The sequence below is a fragment of the Taudactylus pleione genome, unplaced genomic scaffold (genome assembly GCF_031769625.1).
Source record: "Taudactylus pleione unplaced genomic scaffold, aTauple2 ptg000192l, whole genome shotgun sequence".
NCBI lineage: Eukaryota > Metazoa > Chordata > Amphibia > Anura > Myobatrachidae > Taudactylus > Taudactylus pleione.
The window spans coordinates 3,700,682-3,717,978 of NW_028284594.1; the positions used below are offsets into that span (position 1 = coordinate 3,700,682).

General features: G+C 33.0%; 5 non-coding genes across 5 annotated transcripts; all 5 read right to left on the bottom strand.

The window, feature by feature from the left end:
• Positions 1–3,490: 3,490 nt before the first annotated feature.
• TRNAP-AGG (transfer RNA proline (anticodon AGG)) lies at positions 3,491–3,562 on the bottom strand. The gene has a single exon. It is a non-coding gene; the product is annotated as a tRNA-Pro (tRNA).
• Positions 3,563–6,064: 2,502 nt separating this feature from the next.
• TRNAP-AGG (transfer RNA proline (anticodon AGG)) lies at positions 6,065–6,136 on the bottom strand. Its single transcript has one exon. It is a non-coding gene; the product is annotated as a tRNA-Pro (tRNA).
• Positions 6,137–8,637: 2,501 nt separating this feature from the next.
• On the bottom strand, positions 8,638–8,709 carry TRNAP-AGG (transfer RNA proline (anticodon AGG)). Its single transcript has one exon. It is a non-coding gene; the product is annotated as a tRNA-Pro (tRNA).
• Positions 8,710–12,499: 3,790 nt separating this feature from the next.
• On the bottom strand, positions 12,500–12,571 carry TRNAP-AGG (transfer RNA proline (anticodon AGG)). Its single transcript has one exon. It is a non-coding gene; the product is annotated as a tRNA-Pro (tRNA).
• A 3,792-nt stretch (positions 12,572–16,363) lies between these two features.
• Positions 16,364–16,435, bottom strand: TRNAP-AGG (transfer RNA proline (anticodon AGG)). Its single transcript has one exon. It is a non-coding gene; the product is annotated as a tRNA-Pro (tRNA).
• Positions 16,436–17,297: the final 862 nt, after the last annotated feature.

Below are 17,297 nucleotides of genomic sequence, written 5' to 3' on the forward strand. Positions count from 1 at the left end.
ACTTTTTGTGTTTCAAAGTGAGACTATTCTTTTAAAACATTCAAAGCTATCTAGACAGAAGGGAACCTGCAGTTTTCCTGATATACCACAATACGGTTGAAATTTTAATAAGTATGCTCTTATTTGTAGTACAACTAAAATGTTTCCGTAAGATTCTATTGATAGTTTTCTATGTGTGCTTATTTGGAAAGTGCAGTGACAAGATATAAAAATGGCGACAGAGTTTGGACTTGTCTGATCGATAAAACCCAAGACTTGTAAAAAGCTATGTGTAAATCATGCATAAATAGAAGAAAGGCAATAGGAAAATGATGAAGGCAAGATTCATAAGTATGTACAAATTCTATTGGGAGTATGGCAAAAACAAAACTCAGTTGATGCTATTGACTTAGCCAATTGAGAAAATCAGAAATATATAAACCATGAGATGCACCGTAAAAAGAAAGAGAGGGCTCGTCAGGGAATTGAACCAGGGATCTGTCGTGCCCAAAACGAAAATCATAGAATCATCAAGTAAGCATGTTTTATTTGATATCTTAACCAATTTTATGTGAAAATTATATTATTTTAAAGCAGTCACTAATGTGTACAAGGAGGAAATATTAGCATAAATAAAATATTGCCTAATAGTCAATAATTTTCTAAGTATACTTGCTTGAAACTTGCTGTACAAAGTTTTATGATGCCCAGCAGAGTTTTTCTGATGGATAAAACCCAAGACATGTCACATGCTGTGTGCAGATAAGTACTTACAAATAATTTTAGCAGTTTGACAAAAAACAAAATTCAATTGTGCAAATTAGTAAATACAATCTATTTTGAGAGTTTTGAAAAAACAACATTCAGTTGAAATTCACTCAGGAAATTGACTACAATAAGATAATAGAACCTTTTCAAAGAATCTGAAAACTTGGGCTTGTCTGAGATTTGAACCCGGGACCTCTCACACCCTAAGCGAGAATCATACCCCTAGGCCAACAGGCCACCTACCCGAAAATTTTTCTTTGGATTTTTCAATTGATTTTAAGAAAATAGCCTTTTCTTTTTAAAGCACCATATACATTTATGTAAAAATTAATTTGTAGAATAAAGAAAATATTTCCTTATATTCCAGTAGATAGTTTTCTAAGGTATGCATATAGGAAAAGTGCAGGGACAAGATTTGTGAGTGCCTACAGAGTTTAGACTTCTCTCATGGACAAAGCTAAAGACTTGTCATATGCAATGTACAAATCATGCTTCCAGACACAGAAGAAAGGCAAAAGAAAACCTTGCAATTTCATTTTTGAACTTTTTGTGTTTCAAAGTGAGACTATTCTTTTAAAACATTCAAAGCTATCTAGACAGAAGGGAACCTGCAGTTTTCCTGATATACCACAATACGGTTGAAATTTTAATAAGTATGCTCTTATTTGTAGTACAACTAAAATGTTTCCGTAAGATTCTATTGATAGTTTTCTATGTGTGCTTATTTGGAAAGTGCAGTGACAAGATATAAAAATGGCGACAGAGTTTGGACTTGTCTGATCGATAAAACCCAAGACTTGTAAAAAGCTATGTGTAAATCATGCATAAATAGAAGAAAGGCAATAGGAAAATGATGAAGGCAAGATTCATAAGTATGTACAAATTCTATTGGAAGTATGGCAAAAACAAAACTCAGTTGATGCTATTGACTTAGCCAATTGAGAAAATCAGAAATATATAAACCATGAGATGCACCGTAAAAAGAAAGAGAGGGCTCGTCAGGGAATTGAACCAGGGATCTGTCGTGCCCAAAACGAAAATCATAGAATCATCAAGTAAGCATGTTTTATTTGATATCTTAACCAATTTTATGTGAAAATTATATTATTTTAAAGCAGTCACTAATGTGTACAAGGAGGAAATATTAGCATAAATAAAAAATTTCCTAATAGTCAATAATTTTCTAAGTATACTTGCTTGAAAATTGCTGTACAAAGTTTTATGATGCCCAGCAGAGTTTTTCTGATGGATAAAACCCAAGACATGTCACATGCTGTGTGCAGATAAGTACTTACAAATAATTTTAGCAGTTTGACAAAAAACAAAATTCAATTGTGCAAATTAGTAAATACAATCTATTTTGAGAGTTTTGAAAAAACAACATTCAGTTGAAATTCACTCAGGAAATTGACTACAATAAGATAATAGAACCATTTCAAAGAATCTGAAAACTTGGGTTTGTCTGAGATTTGAACCCAGGACCTCTCACACCCTAAGCGAGAATCATACCCCTAGGCCAACAGGCCACCTACCTGAAAATTTTTCTTTGGATTTTTCAATTGATTTTAAGAAAACAGCCTTTTCTTTTTAAAGCACCATATACATTTATGTAAAAATTAATTTGTAGAATAAAGAAAATATTTCCTTATATTCCAGTAGATAGTTTTCTAAGGTATGCATATAGGAAAAGTGCAGGGACAAGATTTGTGAGTGCCTACAGAGTTTAGACTTCTCTCATGGACAAAGCTAAAGACTTGTCATATGCAATGTACAAATCATGCTTCCAGACACAGAAGAAAGGCAAAAGAAAACCTTGCAATTTCATTTTTGAACTTTTTGTGTTTCAAAGTGAGACTATTCTTTTAAAACATTCAAAGCTATCTAGACAGAAGGGAACCTGCAGTTTTCCTGATATACCACAATACGGTTGAAATTTTAATAAGTATGCTCTTATTTGTAGTACAACTAAAATATTTCCGTAAGATTCTATTGATAGTTTTCTATGTGTGCTTATTTGGAAAGTGCAGTGACAAGATCTAAAAATGGCGACAGAGTTTGGACTTGTCTGATCGATAAAACCCAAGACTTGTAAAAAACTATGTGTAAATCATGCATAAATAGAAGAAAGGCAATAGGAAAATGATGAAGGCAAGATTCATAAGTATGTACAAATTCTATTGGGAGTATGGCAAAAACAAAACTCAGTTGATGCTATTGACTTAGCCAATTGAGAAAATCAGATATATATAAACCATGAGATGCACCGTAATAAGAAAGAGAGGGCTCGTCAGGGAATTGAACCAGGGACCTGTCGCGCCCAAAACGAAAATCATAGAATCATCAAGTAAGCATGTTTTATTTGATATCTTAACCAATTTTATGTGAAAATTATATTATTTTAAAGCAGTCACTAATGTGTACAAGGAGGAAATATTAGCATAAATAAAATATTTCCAAATAGTCAATAATTTTCTAAATATACTTGCTTGAAAATTGCTGTGCAAAGTTTTATGATGCCCAGCAGAGTTTTTCTGATGGATAAAACCCAAGACATGTCACATGCTGTGTGCAGATAAGTACTTACAAATAATTTTAGCAGTTTGACAAAAAACAAAATTCAATTGTGCAAATTAGTAAATACAATCTATTTTGAGAGTTTTGAAAAAACAACATTCAGTTGAAATTCACTCAGGAAATTGACTACAATAAGATAATGGAACCATTTCAAAGAATCTGAAAAAATGGGCTCATCCGGGATTTGAACCCGGGACCTCTCGCACCCTAAGCGAGAATCATACCCCTAGACCAACGAGCCACCTACCTGAAGATTTTTCTTTGGATTTTTCAATTGATTTTTAGAAAATAGATTTTTGTTTTTAAAACACCATATACATTTATGTAAAAATGAATTTGTAGAATAAAAAAAATATTTCTTTATATTCCAGTAGATAGTTTTCTAAGGTATGCATATAGGAAAAGTGCAGGGACAAGATTTGTGAGTGCCTACAGAGTTTGGGCTTCTCTCACGGACGAAGCTAAAGACTTGTCATTTGCAATGTACAAATCATGCTTCCAGACACAGAAGAAAGGCAAAAGAAAACCTTGCAATTTAATTTTTGAACTTTTTGTGTTTCAAAGTGAGACTATTCTTTGAAAACATTCAAAGCTATCTAGACAGAAGGGAACCTGCAGTTTTCCTGATATACCACAATACGGTTGAAATTTGAATAAGAATGCTCTTATTTGTAGTACAACTAAAATGTTTCCGTAAGATTCTATTGATAGTTTTCTATGTGTGCTTATTTGGAAAGTGCAGTGACAAGATATAAAAATGGCGACAGAGTTTGGACTTGTCTGATCGATAAAACCCAAGACTTGTAAAAAGCTATGTGTAAATCATGCATAAATAGAAGAAAGGCAATAGGAAAATGATGAAGGCAAGATTCATAAGTATGTACAAATTCTATTGGGAGTATGGCAAAAACAAAACTCAGTTGATGCTATTGACTTAGCCAATTGAGAAAATCAGATATATATAAACCATGAGATGCACCGTAAAAAGAAAGAGAGGGCTCGTCAGGGAATTGAACCAGGGACCTGTCGCGCCCAAAACGAAAATCATGGAATCATCAAGTAAGCATGTTTTATTTGATATCTTAACCAATTTTATGTGAAAATTATATTATTTTAAAGCAGTCACTAATGTGTACAAGGAGGAAATATTAGCATAAATAAAATATTTCCTAATAGTCAATAATTTTCTAAGTATACTTGCTTGAAAATTGCTGTGCAAAGTTTTATGATGCCCAGCAGAGTTTTTCTGATGGATAAAACCCAAGACATGTCACATGCTGTGTGCAGATAAGTACAAATAATTTTAGCAGTTTGACAAAAAACAAAATTCAATTGTGCAAATTAGTAAATACAATCTATTTTGAGAGTTTTGAAAAAACAACATTCAGTTGAAATTCACTCAGGAAATTGACTACAATAAGATAATAGAACCATTTCAAAGAATCTGAAAACTTGGGCTTGTCTGAGATTTGAACCCGGGACCTCTCACACCCTAAGCGAGAATCATACCCCTAGGCCAACAGGCCACCTACCTGAAAATTTTTCTTTGGATTTTTCAATTGATTTTAAGAAAATAGCCTTTTCTTTTTAAAGCACCATATACATTTATGTAAAAATTAATTTGTAGAATAAAGAAAATATTTCCTTATATTCCAGTAGATAGTTTTCTAAGGTATGCATATAGGAAAAGTGCAGGGACAAGATTTGTGAGTGCCTACAGAGTTTAGACTTCTCTCATGGACAAAGCTAAAGACTTGTCATATGCAATGTACAAATCATGCTTCCAGACACAGAAGAAAGGCAAAAGAAAACCTTGCAATTTCATTTTTGAACTTTTTGTGTTTCAAAGTGAGACTATTCTTTTAAAACATTCAAAGCTATCTAGACAGAAGGGAACCTGCAGTTTTCCTGATATACCACAATACGGTTGAAATTTTAATAAGTATGCTCTTATTTGTAGTACAACTAAAATATTTCCGTAAGATTCTATTGATAGTTTTCTATGTGTGCTTATTTGGAAAGTGCAGTGACAAGATCTAAAAATGGCGACAGAGTTTGGACTTGTCTGATCGATAAAACCCAAGACTTGTAAAAAACTATGTGTAAATCATGCATAAATAGAAGAAAGGCAATAGGAAAATGATGAAGGCAAGATTCATAAGTATGTACAAATTCTATTGGGAGTATGGCAAAAACAAAACTCAGTTGATGCTATTGACTTAGCCAATTGAGAAAATCAGATATATATAAACCATGAGATGCACCGTAATAAGAAAGAGAGGGCTCGTCAGGGAATTGAACCAGGGACCTGTCGCGCCCAAAACGAAAATCATAGAATCATCAAGTAAGCATGTTTTATTTGATATCTTAACCAATTTTATGTGAAAATTATATTATTTTAAAGCAGTCACTAATGTGTACAAGGAGGAAATATTAGCATAAATAAAATATTTCCAAATAGTCAATAATTTTCTAAGTATACTTGCTTGAAAATTGCTGTGCAAAGTTTTATGATGCCCAGCAGAGTTTTTCTGATGGATAAAACCCAAGACATGTCACATGCTGTGTGCAGATAAGTACTTACAAATAATTTTAGCAGTTTGACAAAAAACAAAATTCAATTGTGCAAATTAGTAAATACAATCTATTTTGAGAGTTTTGAAAAAACAACATTCAGTTGAAATTCACTCAGGAAATTGACTACAATAAGATAATGGAACCATTTCAAAGAATCTGAAAAAATGGGCTCATCCGGGATTTGAACCCGGGACCTCTCGCACCCTAAGCGAGAATCATACCCCTAGACCAACGAGCCACCTACCTGAAGATTTTTCTTTGGATTTTTCAATTGATTTTTAGAAAATAGATTTTTGTTTTTAAAACACCATATACATTTATGTAAAAATGAATTTGTAGAATAAAAAAAATATTTCTTTATATTCCAGTAGATAGTTTTCTAAGGTATGCATATAGGAAAAGTGCAGGGACAAGATTTGTGAGTGCCTACAGAGTTTGGGCTTCTCTCATGGACGAAGCTAAAGACTTGTCATTTGCAATGTACAAATCATGCTTCCAGACACAGAAGAAAGGCAAAAGAAAACCTTGCAATTTAATTTTTGAACTTTTTGTGTTTCAAAGTGAGACTATTCTTTGAAAACATTCAAAGCTATCTAGACAGAAGGGAACCTGCAGTTTTCCTGATATACCACAATACGGTTGAAATTTGAATAAGAATGCTCTTATTTGTAGTACAACTAAAATGTTTCCGTAAGATTCTATTGATAGTTTTCTATGTGTGCTTATTTGGAAAGTGCAGTGACAAGATATAAAAATGGCGACAGAGTTTGGACTTGTCTGATCGATAAAACCCAAGACTTGTAAAAAGCTATGTGTAAATCATGCATAAATAGAAGAAAGGCAATAGGAAAATGATGAAGGCAAGATTCATAAGTATGTACAAATTCTATTGGGAGTATGGCAAAAACAAAACTCAGTTGATGCTATTGACTTAGCCAATTGAGAAAATCAGATATATATAAACCATGAGATGCACCGTAAAAAGAAAGAGAGGGCTCGTCAGGGAATTGAACCAGGGACCTGTCGCGCCCAAAACGAAAATCATGGAATCATCAAGTAAGCATGTTTTATTTGATATCTTAACCAATTTTATGTGAAAATTATATTATTTTAAAGCAGTCACTAATGTGTACAAGGAGGAAATATTAGCAGAAATAAAATATTTCCTAATAGTCAATAATTTTCTAAGTATACTTGCTTGAAAATTGCTGTGCAAAGTTTTATGATGCCCAGCAGAGTTTTTCTGATGGATAAAACCCAAGACATGTCACATGCTGTGTGCAGATAAGTACAAATAATTTTAGCAGTTTGACAAAAAACAAAATTCAATTGTGCAAATTAGTAAATACAATCTATTTTGAGAGTTTTGAAAAAACAACATTCAGTTGAAATTCACTCAGGAAATTGACTACAATAAGATAATAGAACCATTTCAAAGAATCTGAAAATTTGGGCTCATCCGGGATTTGAAGCCGGGACTTCTCGCACCCTAAGCGAGAATCATACCCCTAGACCAACGAGCCACCTACCTGAAGATCTTTCTTTGGATTTTTCAATTGATTTTTAGAAAATAGCTTTTTGTTTTTAAAACACCATATACATTTATGTAAAAATGAATTTGTAGAATAAAAAAAATATTTCCTTATGGTCCAGTAGATAGTTTTCTAAGGTATGCATATAGGAAAAGTGCCGGGACAAGATTTGTGAGTGCCTACAGAGTTTGGACTTCTCTCATGGACGAAGCTAAAGACTAGTCATATGCAATGTACAAATCATGCTTCCAGACACAGAAGAAAGGCAAAAGAATACCTTGCAATTTCATTTTTGAACTTTTTGTGTTTCAAAGTGAGACTATTCTTTTAAAACATTCAAAGCTATCTAGACAGAAGGGAACCTGCAGTTTTCCTGATATACCACAATACGGTTGAAATTTGTATAAGAATGCTCTTATTTGTAGTACAACTAAAATGTTTCCGTAAGATTCTATTGATAGTTTTCTATGTGTGCTTATTTGGAAAGTGCAGTGACAAGATATAAAAATGGCGACAGAGTTTGGACTTGTCTGATCGATAAAACCCAAGACTTGTAAAAAACTATGTGTAAATCATGCATAAATAGAAGAAAGGCAATAGGAAAATGATGAAGGCAAGATTCATAAGTATGTACAAATTCTATTGGGAGTATGGCAAAAACAAAACTCAGTTGATGCTATTGACTTAGCCAATTGAGAAAATCAGATATATATAAACCATGAGATGCACCGTAAAAAGAAAGAGAGGGCTCGTCAGGGAATTGAACCAGGGACCTGTCGCGCCCAAAACGAAAATCATAGAATCATCAAGTAAGCATGTTTTATTTGATATCTTAACCAATTTTATGTGAAAATTATATTATTTTAAAGCAGTCACTAATGTGTACAAGGAGGAAATATTAGCAGAAATAAAATATTTCCTAATAGTCAATAATTTTCTAAGTATACTTGCTTGAAAATTGCTGTGCAAAGTTTTATGATGCCCAGCAGAGTTTTTCTGATGGATAAAACCCAAGACATGTCACATGCTGTGTGCAGATAAGTACTTACAAATAATTTTAGCAGTTTGACAAAAAACAAAATTCAATTGTGCAATTAGTAAATACAATCTATTTTGAGAGTTTTGAAAAAACAACATTCAGTTGAAATTCACTCAGGAAATTGACTACAATAAGATAATAGAACCATTTCAAAGAATCTGAAAATTTGGGCTCATCCGGGATTTGAACCTGGGACCTCTCGCACCCTAAGCGAGAATCATACCCCTAGACCAACGAGCCACCTACCTGAAGATTTTTCTTTGGATTTTTCAATTGATTTTTAGAAAATAGCTTTTTGTTTTTAAAACACCATATACATTTATGTAAAAATGAATTTGTAGAATAAAAAAAATATTTCCTTATGGTCCAGTAGATAGTTTTCTAAGGTATGCATATAGGAAAAGTGCCGGGACAAGATTTGTGAGTGCCTACAGAGTTTGGACATCTCTCATGGATGAAGCTAAAGACTAGTCATATGCAATGTACAAATCATGCTTCCAGACACAGAAGAAAGGCAAAAGAATACCTTGCAATTTCATTTTTGAACTTTTTGTGTTTCAAAGTGAGACTATTCTTTTAAAACATTCAAAGCTATCTAGACAGAAGGGAACCTGCTATTTTCCTGATATACCACAATACGGTTGAAATTTGTATAAGAATGCTCTTATTTGTAGTACAACTAAAATGTTTCCGTAAGATTCTATTGATAGTTTTCTATGTGTGCTTATTTGGAAAGTGCAGTGACAAGATATAAAAATGGCGACAGAGTTTGGACTTGTCTGATCGATAAAACCCAAGACTTGTAAAAAGCTATGTGTAAATCATGCATAAATAGAAGAAAGGCAATAGGAAAATGATGAAGGCAAGATTCATAAGTATGTACAAATTCTATTGGGAGTATGGCAAAAACAAAACTCAGTTGATGCTATTGACTTAGCCAATTGAGAAAATCAGATATATATAAACCATGAGATGCACCGTAAAAAGAAAGAGAGGGCTCGTCAGGGAATTGAACCAGGGACCTGTCGCGCCCAAAACGAAAATCATAGAATCATCAAGTAAGCATGTTTTATTTGATATCTTAACCAATTTTATGTGAAAATTATATTATTTTAAAGCAGTCACTAATGTGTACAAGGAGGAAATATTAGCATAAATAAAATATTTCCTAATAGTCAATAATTTTCTAAGTATACTTGCTTGAAAATTGCTGTACAAAGTTTTATGATGCCCAGCAGAGTTTTTCTGATGGATAAAACCCAAGACATGTCACATGCTGTGTGCAGATAAGTACTTACAAATAATTTTAGCAGTTTGACAAAAAACAAAATTCAATTGTGCAAATTAGTAAATACAATCTATTTTGAGAGTTTTGAAAAAACAACATTCAGTTGAAATTCACTCAGGAAATTGACTACAATAAGATAATAGAACCATTTCAAAGAATCTGAAAATTTGGGCTTGTCTGGGATTTGAAGCCGGGACCTCTCGCACCCTAAGCGAGAATCATACCCCTAGATCAACGAGCCACCTACCTGAAGATTTTTCTTTGGATTTTTCAATTGATTTTTAGAAAATAGCTTTTTGTTTTTAAAACACCATATACATTTATGTAAAAATGAATTTGTAGAATAAAAAAAATATTTCCTTATGGTCCAGTAGATAGTTTTCTAAGGTATGCATATAGGAAAAGTGCCGGGACAAGATTTGTGAGTGCCTACAGAGTTTGGACATCTCTCATGGATGAAGCTAAAGACTAGTCATATGCAATGTACAAATCATGCTTCCAGACACAGAAGAAAGGCAAAAGAATACCTTGCAATTTCATTTTTGAACTTTTTGTGTTTCAAAGTGGGACTATTCTTTTAAAACATTCAAAGCTATCTAGACAGAAGGGAACCTGCAATTTTCCTGATATACCACAATACGGTTGAAATTTGTATAAGAATGCTCTTATTTGTAGTACAACTAAAATGTTTCCGTAAGATTCTATTGATAGTTTTCTATGTGTGCTTATTTGGAAAGTGCAGTGACAAGATATAAAAATGGCGACAGAGTTTGGACTTGTCTGATCGATAAAACCCAAGACTTGTAAAAAGCTATGTGTAAATCATGCATAAATAGAAGAAAGGCAATAGGAAAATGATGAAGGCAAGATTCATAAGTATGTACAAATTCTATTGGGAGTATGGCAAAAACAAAACTCAGTTGATGCTATTGACTTAGCCAATTGAGAAAATCAGATATATATAAACCATGAGATGCACCGTAAAAAGAAAGAGAGGGCTCGTCAGGGAATTGAACCAGGGACCTGTCGCGCCCAAAACGAAAATCATGGAATCATCAAGTAAGCATGTTTTATTTGATATCTTAACCAATTTTATGTGAAAATTATATTATTTTAAAGCAGTCACTAATGTGTACAAGGAGGAAATATTAGCAGAAATAAAATATTTCCTAATAGTCAATAATTTTCTAAGTATACTTGCTTGAAAATTGCTGTGCAAAGTTTTATGATGCCCAGCAGAGTTTTTCTGATGGATAAAACCCAAGACATGTCACATGCTGTGTGCAGATAAGTACAAATAATTTTAGCAGTTTGACAAAAAACAAAATTCAATTGTGCAAATTAGTAAATACAATCTATTTTGAGAGTTTTGAAAAAACAACATTCAGTTGAAATTCACTCAGGAAATTGACTACAATAAGATAATAGAACCATTTCAAAGAATCTGAAAATTTGGGCTCATCCGGGATTTGAAGCCGGGACTTCTCGCACCCTAAGCGAGAATCATACCCCTAGACCAACGAGCCACCTACCTGAAGATCTTTCTTTGGATTTTTCAATTTTTTTTTAGAAAATAGCTTTTTGTTTTTAAAACACCATATACATTTATGTAAAAATGAATTTGTAGAATAAAAAAAATATTTCCTTATGGTCCAGTAGATAGTTTTCTAAGGTATGCATATAGGAAAAGTGCCGGGACAAGATTTGTGAGTGCCTACAGAGTTTGGACTTCTCTCATGGACGAAGCTAAAGACTAGTCATATGCAATGTACAAATCATGCTTCCAGACACAGAAGAAAGGCAAAAGAATACCTTGCAATTTCATTTTTGAACTTTTTGTGTTTCAAAGTGAGACTATTCTTTTAAAACATTCAAAGCTATCTAGACAGAAGGGAACCTGCAGTTTTCCTGATATACCACAATACGGTTGAAATTTGTATAAGAATGCTCTTATTTGTAGTACAACTAAAATGTTTCCGTAAGATTCTATTGATAGTTTTCTATGTGTGCTTATTTGGAAAGTGCAGTGACAAGATATAAAAATGGCGACAGAGTTTGGACTTGTCTGATCGATAAAACCCAAGACTTGTAAAAAACTATGTGTAAATCATGCATAAATAGAAGAAAGGCAATAGGAAAATGATGAAGGCAAGATTCATAAGTATGTACAAATTCTATTGGGAGTATGGCAAAAACAAAACTCAGTTGATGCTATTGACTTAGCCAATTGAGAAAATCAGATATATATAAACCATGAGATGCACCGTAAAAAGAAAGAGAGGGCTCGTCAGGGAATTGAACCAGGGACCTGTCGCGCCCAAAACGAAAATCATAGAATCATCAAGTAAGCATGTTTTATTTGATATCTTAACCAATTTTATGTGAAAATTATATTATTTTAAAGCAGTCACTAATGTGTACAAGGAGGAAATATTAGCAGAAATAAAATATTTCCTAATAGTCAATAATTTTCTAAGTATACTTGCTTGAAAATTGCTGTGCAAAGTTTTATGATGCCCAGCAGAGTTTTTCTGATGGATAAAACCCAAGACATGTCACATGCTGTGTGCAGATAAGTACTTACAAATAATTTTAGCAGTTTGACAAAAAACAAAATTCAATTGTGCAATTAGTAAATACAATCTATTTTGAGAGTTTTGAAAAAACAACATTCAGTTGAAATTCACTCAGGAAATTGACTACAATAAGATAATAGAACCATTTCAAAGAATCTGAAAATTTGGGCTCATCCGGGATTTGAACCTGGGACCTCTCGCACCCTAAGCGAGAATCATACCCCTAGACCAACGAGCCACCTACCTGAAGATTTTTCTTTGGATTTTTCAATTGATTTTTAGAAAATAGCTTTTTGTTTTTAAAACACCATATACATTTATGTAAAAATGAATTTGTAGAATAAAAAAAATATTTCCTTATGGTCCAGTAGATAGTTTTCTAAGGTATGCATATAGGAAAAGTGCCGGGACAAGATTTGTGAGTGCCTACAGAGTTTGGACATCTCTCATGGATGAAGCTAAAGACTAGTCATATGCAATGTACAAATCATGCTTCCAGACACAGAAGAAAGGCAAAAGAATACCTTGCAATTTCATTTTTGAACTTTTTGTGTTTCAAAGTGAGACTATTCTTTTAAAACATTCAAAGCTATCTAGACAGAAGGGAACCTGCTATTTTCCTGATATACCACAATACGGTTGAAATTTGTATAAGAATGCTCTTATTTGTAGTACAACTAAAATGTTTCCGTAAGATTCTATTGATAGTTTTCTATGTGTGCTTATTTGGAAAGTGCAGTGACAAGATATAAAAATGGCGACAGAGTTTGGACTTGTCTGATCGATAAAACCCAAGACTTGTAAAAAGCTATGTGTAAATCATGCATAAATAGAAGAAAGGCAATAGGAAAATGATGAAGGCAAGATTCATAAGTATGTACAAATTCTATTGGGAGTATGGCAAAAACAAAACTCAGTTGATGCTATTGACTTAGCCAATTGAGAAAATCAGATATATATAAACCATGAGATGCACCGTAAAAAGAAAGAGAGGGCTCGTCAGGGAATTGAACCAGGGACCTGTCGCGCCCAAAACGAAAATCATAGAATCATCAAGTAAGCATGTTTTATTTGATATCTTAACCAATTTTATGTGAAAATTATATTATTTTAAAGCAGTCACTAATGTGTACAAGGAGGAAATATTAGCATAAATAAAATATTTCCTAATAGTCAATAATTTTCTAAGTATACTTGCTTGAAAATTGCTGTACAAAGTTTTATGATGCCCAGCAGAGTTTTTCTGATGGATAAAACCCAAGACATGTCACATGCTGTGTGCAGATAAGTACTTACAAATAATTTTAGCAGTTTGACAAAAAACAAAATTCAATTGTGCAAATTAGTAAATACAATCTATTTTGAGAGTTTTGAAAAAACAACATTCAGTTGAAATTCACTCAGGAAATTGACTACAATAAGATAATAGAACCATTTCAAAGAATCTGAAAATTTGGGCTTGTCTGGGATTTGAAGCCGGGACCTCTCGCACCCTAAGCGAGAATCATACCCCTAGATCAACGAGCCACCTACCTGAAGATTTTTCTTTGGATTTTTCAATTGATTTTTAGAAAATAGCTTTTTGTTTTTAAAACACCATATACATTTATGTAAAAATGAATTTGTAGAATAAAAAAAATATTTCCTTATGGTCCAGTAGATAGTTTTCTAAGGTATGCATATAGGAAAAGTGCCGGGACAAGATTTGTGAGTGCCTACAGAGTTTGGACATCTCTCATGGATGAAGCTAAAGACTAGTCATATGCAATGTACAAATCATGCTTCCAGACACAGAAGAAAGGCAAAAGAATACCTTGCAATTTCATTTTTGAACTTTTTGTGTTTCAAAGTGGGACTATTCTTTTAAAACATTCAAAGCTATCTAGACAGAAGGGAACCTGCAATTTTCCTGATATACCACAATACGGTTGAAATTTGTATAAGAATGCTCTTATTTGTAGTACAACTAAAATGTTTCCGTAAGATTCTATTGATAGTTTTCTATGTGTGCTTATTTGGAAAGTGCAGTGACAAGATATAAAAATGGCGACAGAGTTTGGACTTGTCTGATCGATAAAACCCAAGACTTGTAAAAAGCTATGTGTAAATCATGCATAAATAGAAGAAAGGCAATAGGAAAATGATGAAGGCAAGATTCATAAGTATGTACAAATTCTATTGGGAGTATGGCAAAAACAAAACTCAGTTGATGCTATTGACTTAGCCAATTGAGAAAATCAGATATATATATAAACCATGAGATGCACCGTAAAAAGAAAGAGAGGGCTCGTCAGGGAATTGAACCAGGGACCTGTCGCGCCCAAAACGAAAATCATAGAATCATCAAGTAAGCATGTTTTATTTGATATCTTAACCAATTTTATGTGAAAATTATATTATTTTAAAGCAGTCACTAATGTGTACAAGGAGGAAATATTAGCAGAAATAAAATATTTCCTAATAGTCAATAATTTTCTAAGTATACTTGCTTGAAAATTGCTGTGCAAAGTTTTATGATGCCCAGCAGAGTTTTTCTGATGGATAAAACCCAAGACATGTCACATGCTGTGTGCAGATAAGTACAAATAATTTTAGCAGTTTGACAAAAAACAAAATTCAATTGTGCAAATTAGTAAATACAATCTATTTTGAGAGTTTTGAAAAAACAACATTCAGTTGAAATTCACTCAGGAAATTGACTACAATAAGATAATAGAACCATTTCAAAGAATCTGAAAATTTGGGCTCATCCGGGATTTGAAGCCGGGACTTCTCGCACCCTAAGCGAGAATCATACCCCTAGACCAACGAGCCACCTACCTGAAGATCTTTCTTTGGATTTTTCAATTGATTTTTAGAAAATAGCTTTTTGTTTTTAAAACACCATATACATTTATGTAAAAATGAATTTGTAGAATAAAAAAAATATTTCCTTATGGTCCAGTAGATAGTTTTCTAAGGTATGCATATAGGAAAAGTGCCGGGACAAGATTTGTGAGTGCCTACAGAGTTTGGACTTCTCTCATGGACGAAGCTAAAGACTAGTCATATGCAATGTACAAATCATGCTTCCAGACACAGAAGAAAGGCAAAAGAATACCTTGCAATTTCATTTTTGAACTTTTTGTGTTTCAAAGTGAGACTATTCTTTTAAAACATTCAAAGCTATCTAGACAGAAGGGAACCTGCAGTTTTCCTGATATACCACAATACGGTTGAAATTTGTATAAGAATGCTCTTATTTGTAGTACAACTAAAATGTTTCCGTAAGATTCTATTGATAGTTTTCTATGTGTGCTTATTTGGAAAGTGCAGTGACAAGATATAAAAATGGCGACAGAGTTTGGACTTGTCTGATCGATAAAACCCAAGACTTGTAAAAAACTATGTGTAAATCATGCATAAATAGAAGAAAGGCAATAGGAAAATGATGAAGGCAAGATTCATAAGTATGTACAAATTCTATTGGGAGTATGGCAAAAACAAAACTCAGTTGATGCTATTGACTTAGCCAATTGAGAAAATCAGATATATATAAACCATGAGATGCACCGTAAAAAGAAAGAGAGGGCTCGTCAGGGAATTGAACCAGGGACCTGTCGCGCCCAAAACGAAAATCATAGAATCATCAAGTAAGCATGTTTTATTTGATATCTTAACCAATTTTATGTGAAAATTATATTATTTTAAAGCAGTCACTAATGTGTACAAGGAGGAAATATTAGCAGAAATAAAATATTTCCTAATAGTCAATAATTTTCTAAGTATACTTGCTTGAAAATTGCTGTGCAAAGTTTTATGATGCCCAGCAGAGTTTTTCTGATGGATAAAACCCAAGACATGTCACATGCTGTGTGCAGATAAGTACTTACAAATAATTTTAGCAGTTTGACAAAAAACAAAATTCAATTGTGCAATTAGTAAATACAATCTATTTTGAGAGTTTTGAAAAAACAACATTCAGTTGAAATTCACTCAGGAAATTGACTACAATAAGATAATAGAACCATTTCAAAGAATCTGAAAATTTGGGCTCATCCGGGATTTGAACCTGGGACCTCTCGCACCCTAAGCGAGAATCATACCCCTAGACCAACGAGCCACCTACCTGAAGATTTTTCTTTGGATTTTTCAATTGATTTTTAGAAAATAGCTTTTTGTTTTTAAAACACCATATACATTTATGTAAAAATGAATTTGTAGAATAAAAAAAATATTTCCTTATGGTCCAGTAGATAGTTTTCTAAGGTATGCATATAGGAAAAGTGCCGGGACAAGATTTGTGAGTGCCTACAGAGTTTGGACATCTCTCATGGATGAAGCTAAAGACTAGTCATATGCAATGTACAAATCATGCTTCCAGACACAGAAGAAAGGCAAAAGAATACCTTGCAATTTCATTTTTGAACTTTTTGTGTTTCAAAGTGAGACTATTCTTTTAAAACATTCAAAGCTATCTAGACAGAAGGGAACCTGCTATTTTCCTGATATACCACAATACGGTTGAAATTTGTATAAGAATGCTCTTATTTGTAGTACAACTAAAATGTTTCCGTAAGATTCTATTGATAGTTTTCTATGTGTGCTTATTTGGAAAGTGCAGTGACAAGATATAAAAATGGCGACAGAGTTTGGACTTGTCTGATCGATAAAACCCAAGACTTGTAAAAAGCTATGTGTAAATCATGCATAAATAGAAGAAAGGCAATAGGAAAATGATGAAGGCAAGATTCATAAGTATGTACAAATTCTATTGGGAGTATGGCAAAAACAAAACTCAGTTGATGCTATTGACTTAGCCAATTGAGAAAATCAGATATATATAAACCATGAGATGCACCGTAAAAAGAAAGAGAGGGCTCGTCAGGGAATTGAACCAGGGACCTGTCGCGCCCAAAACGAAAATCATAGAATCATCAAGTAAGCATGTTTTATTTGATATCTTAACCAATTTTATGTGAAAA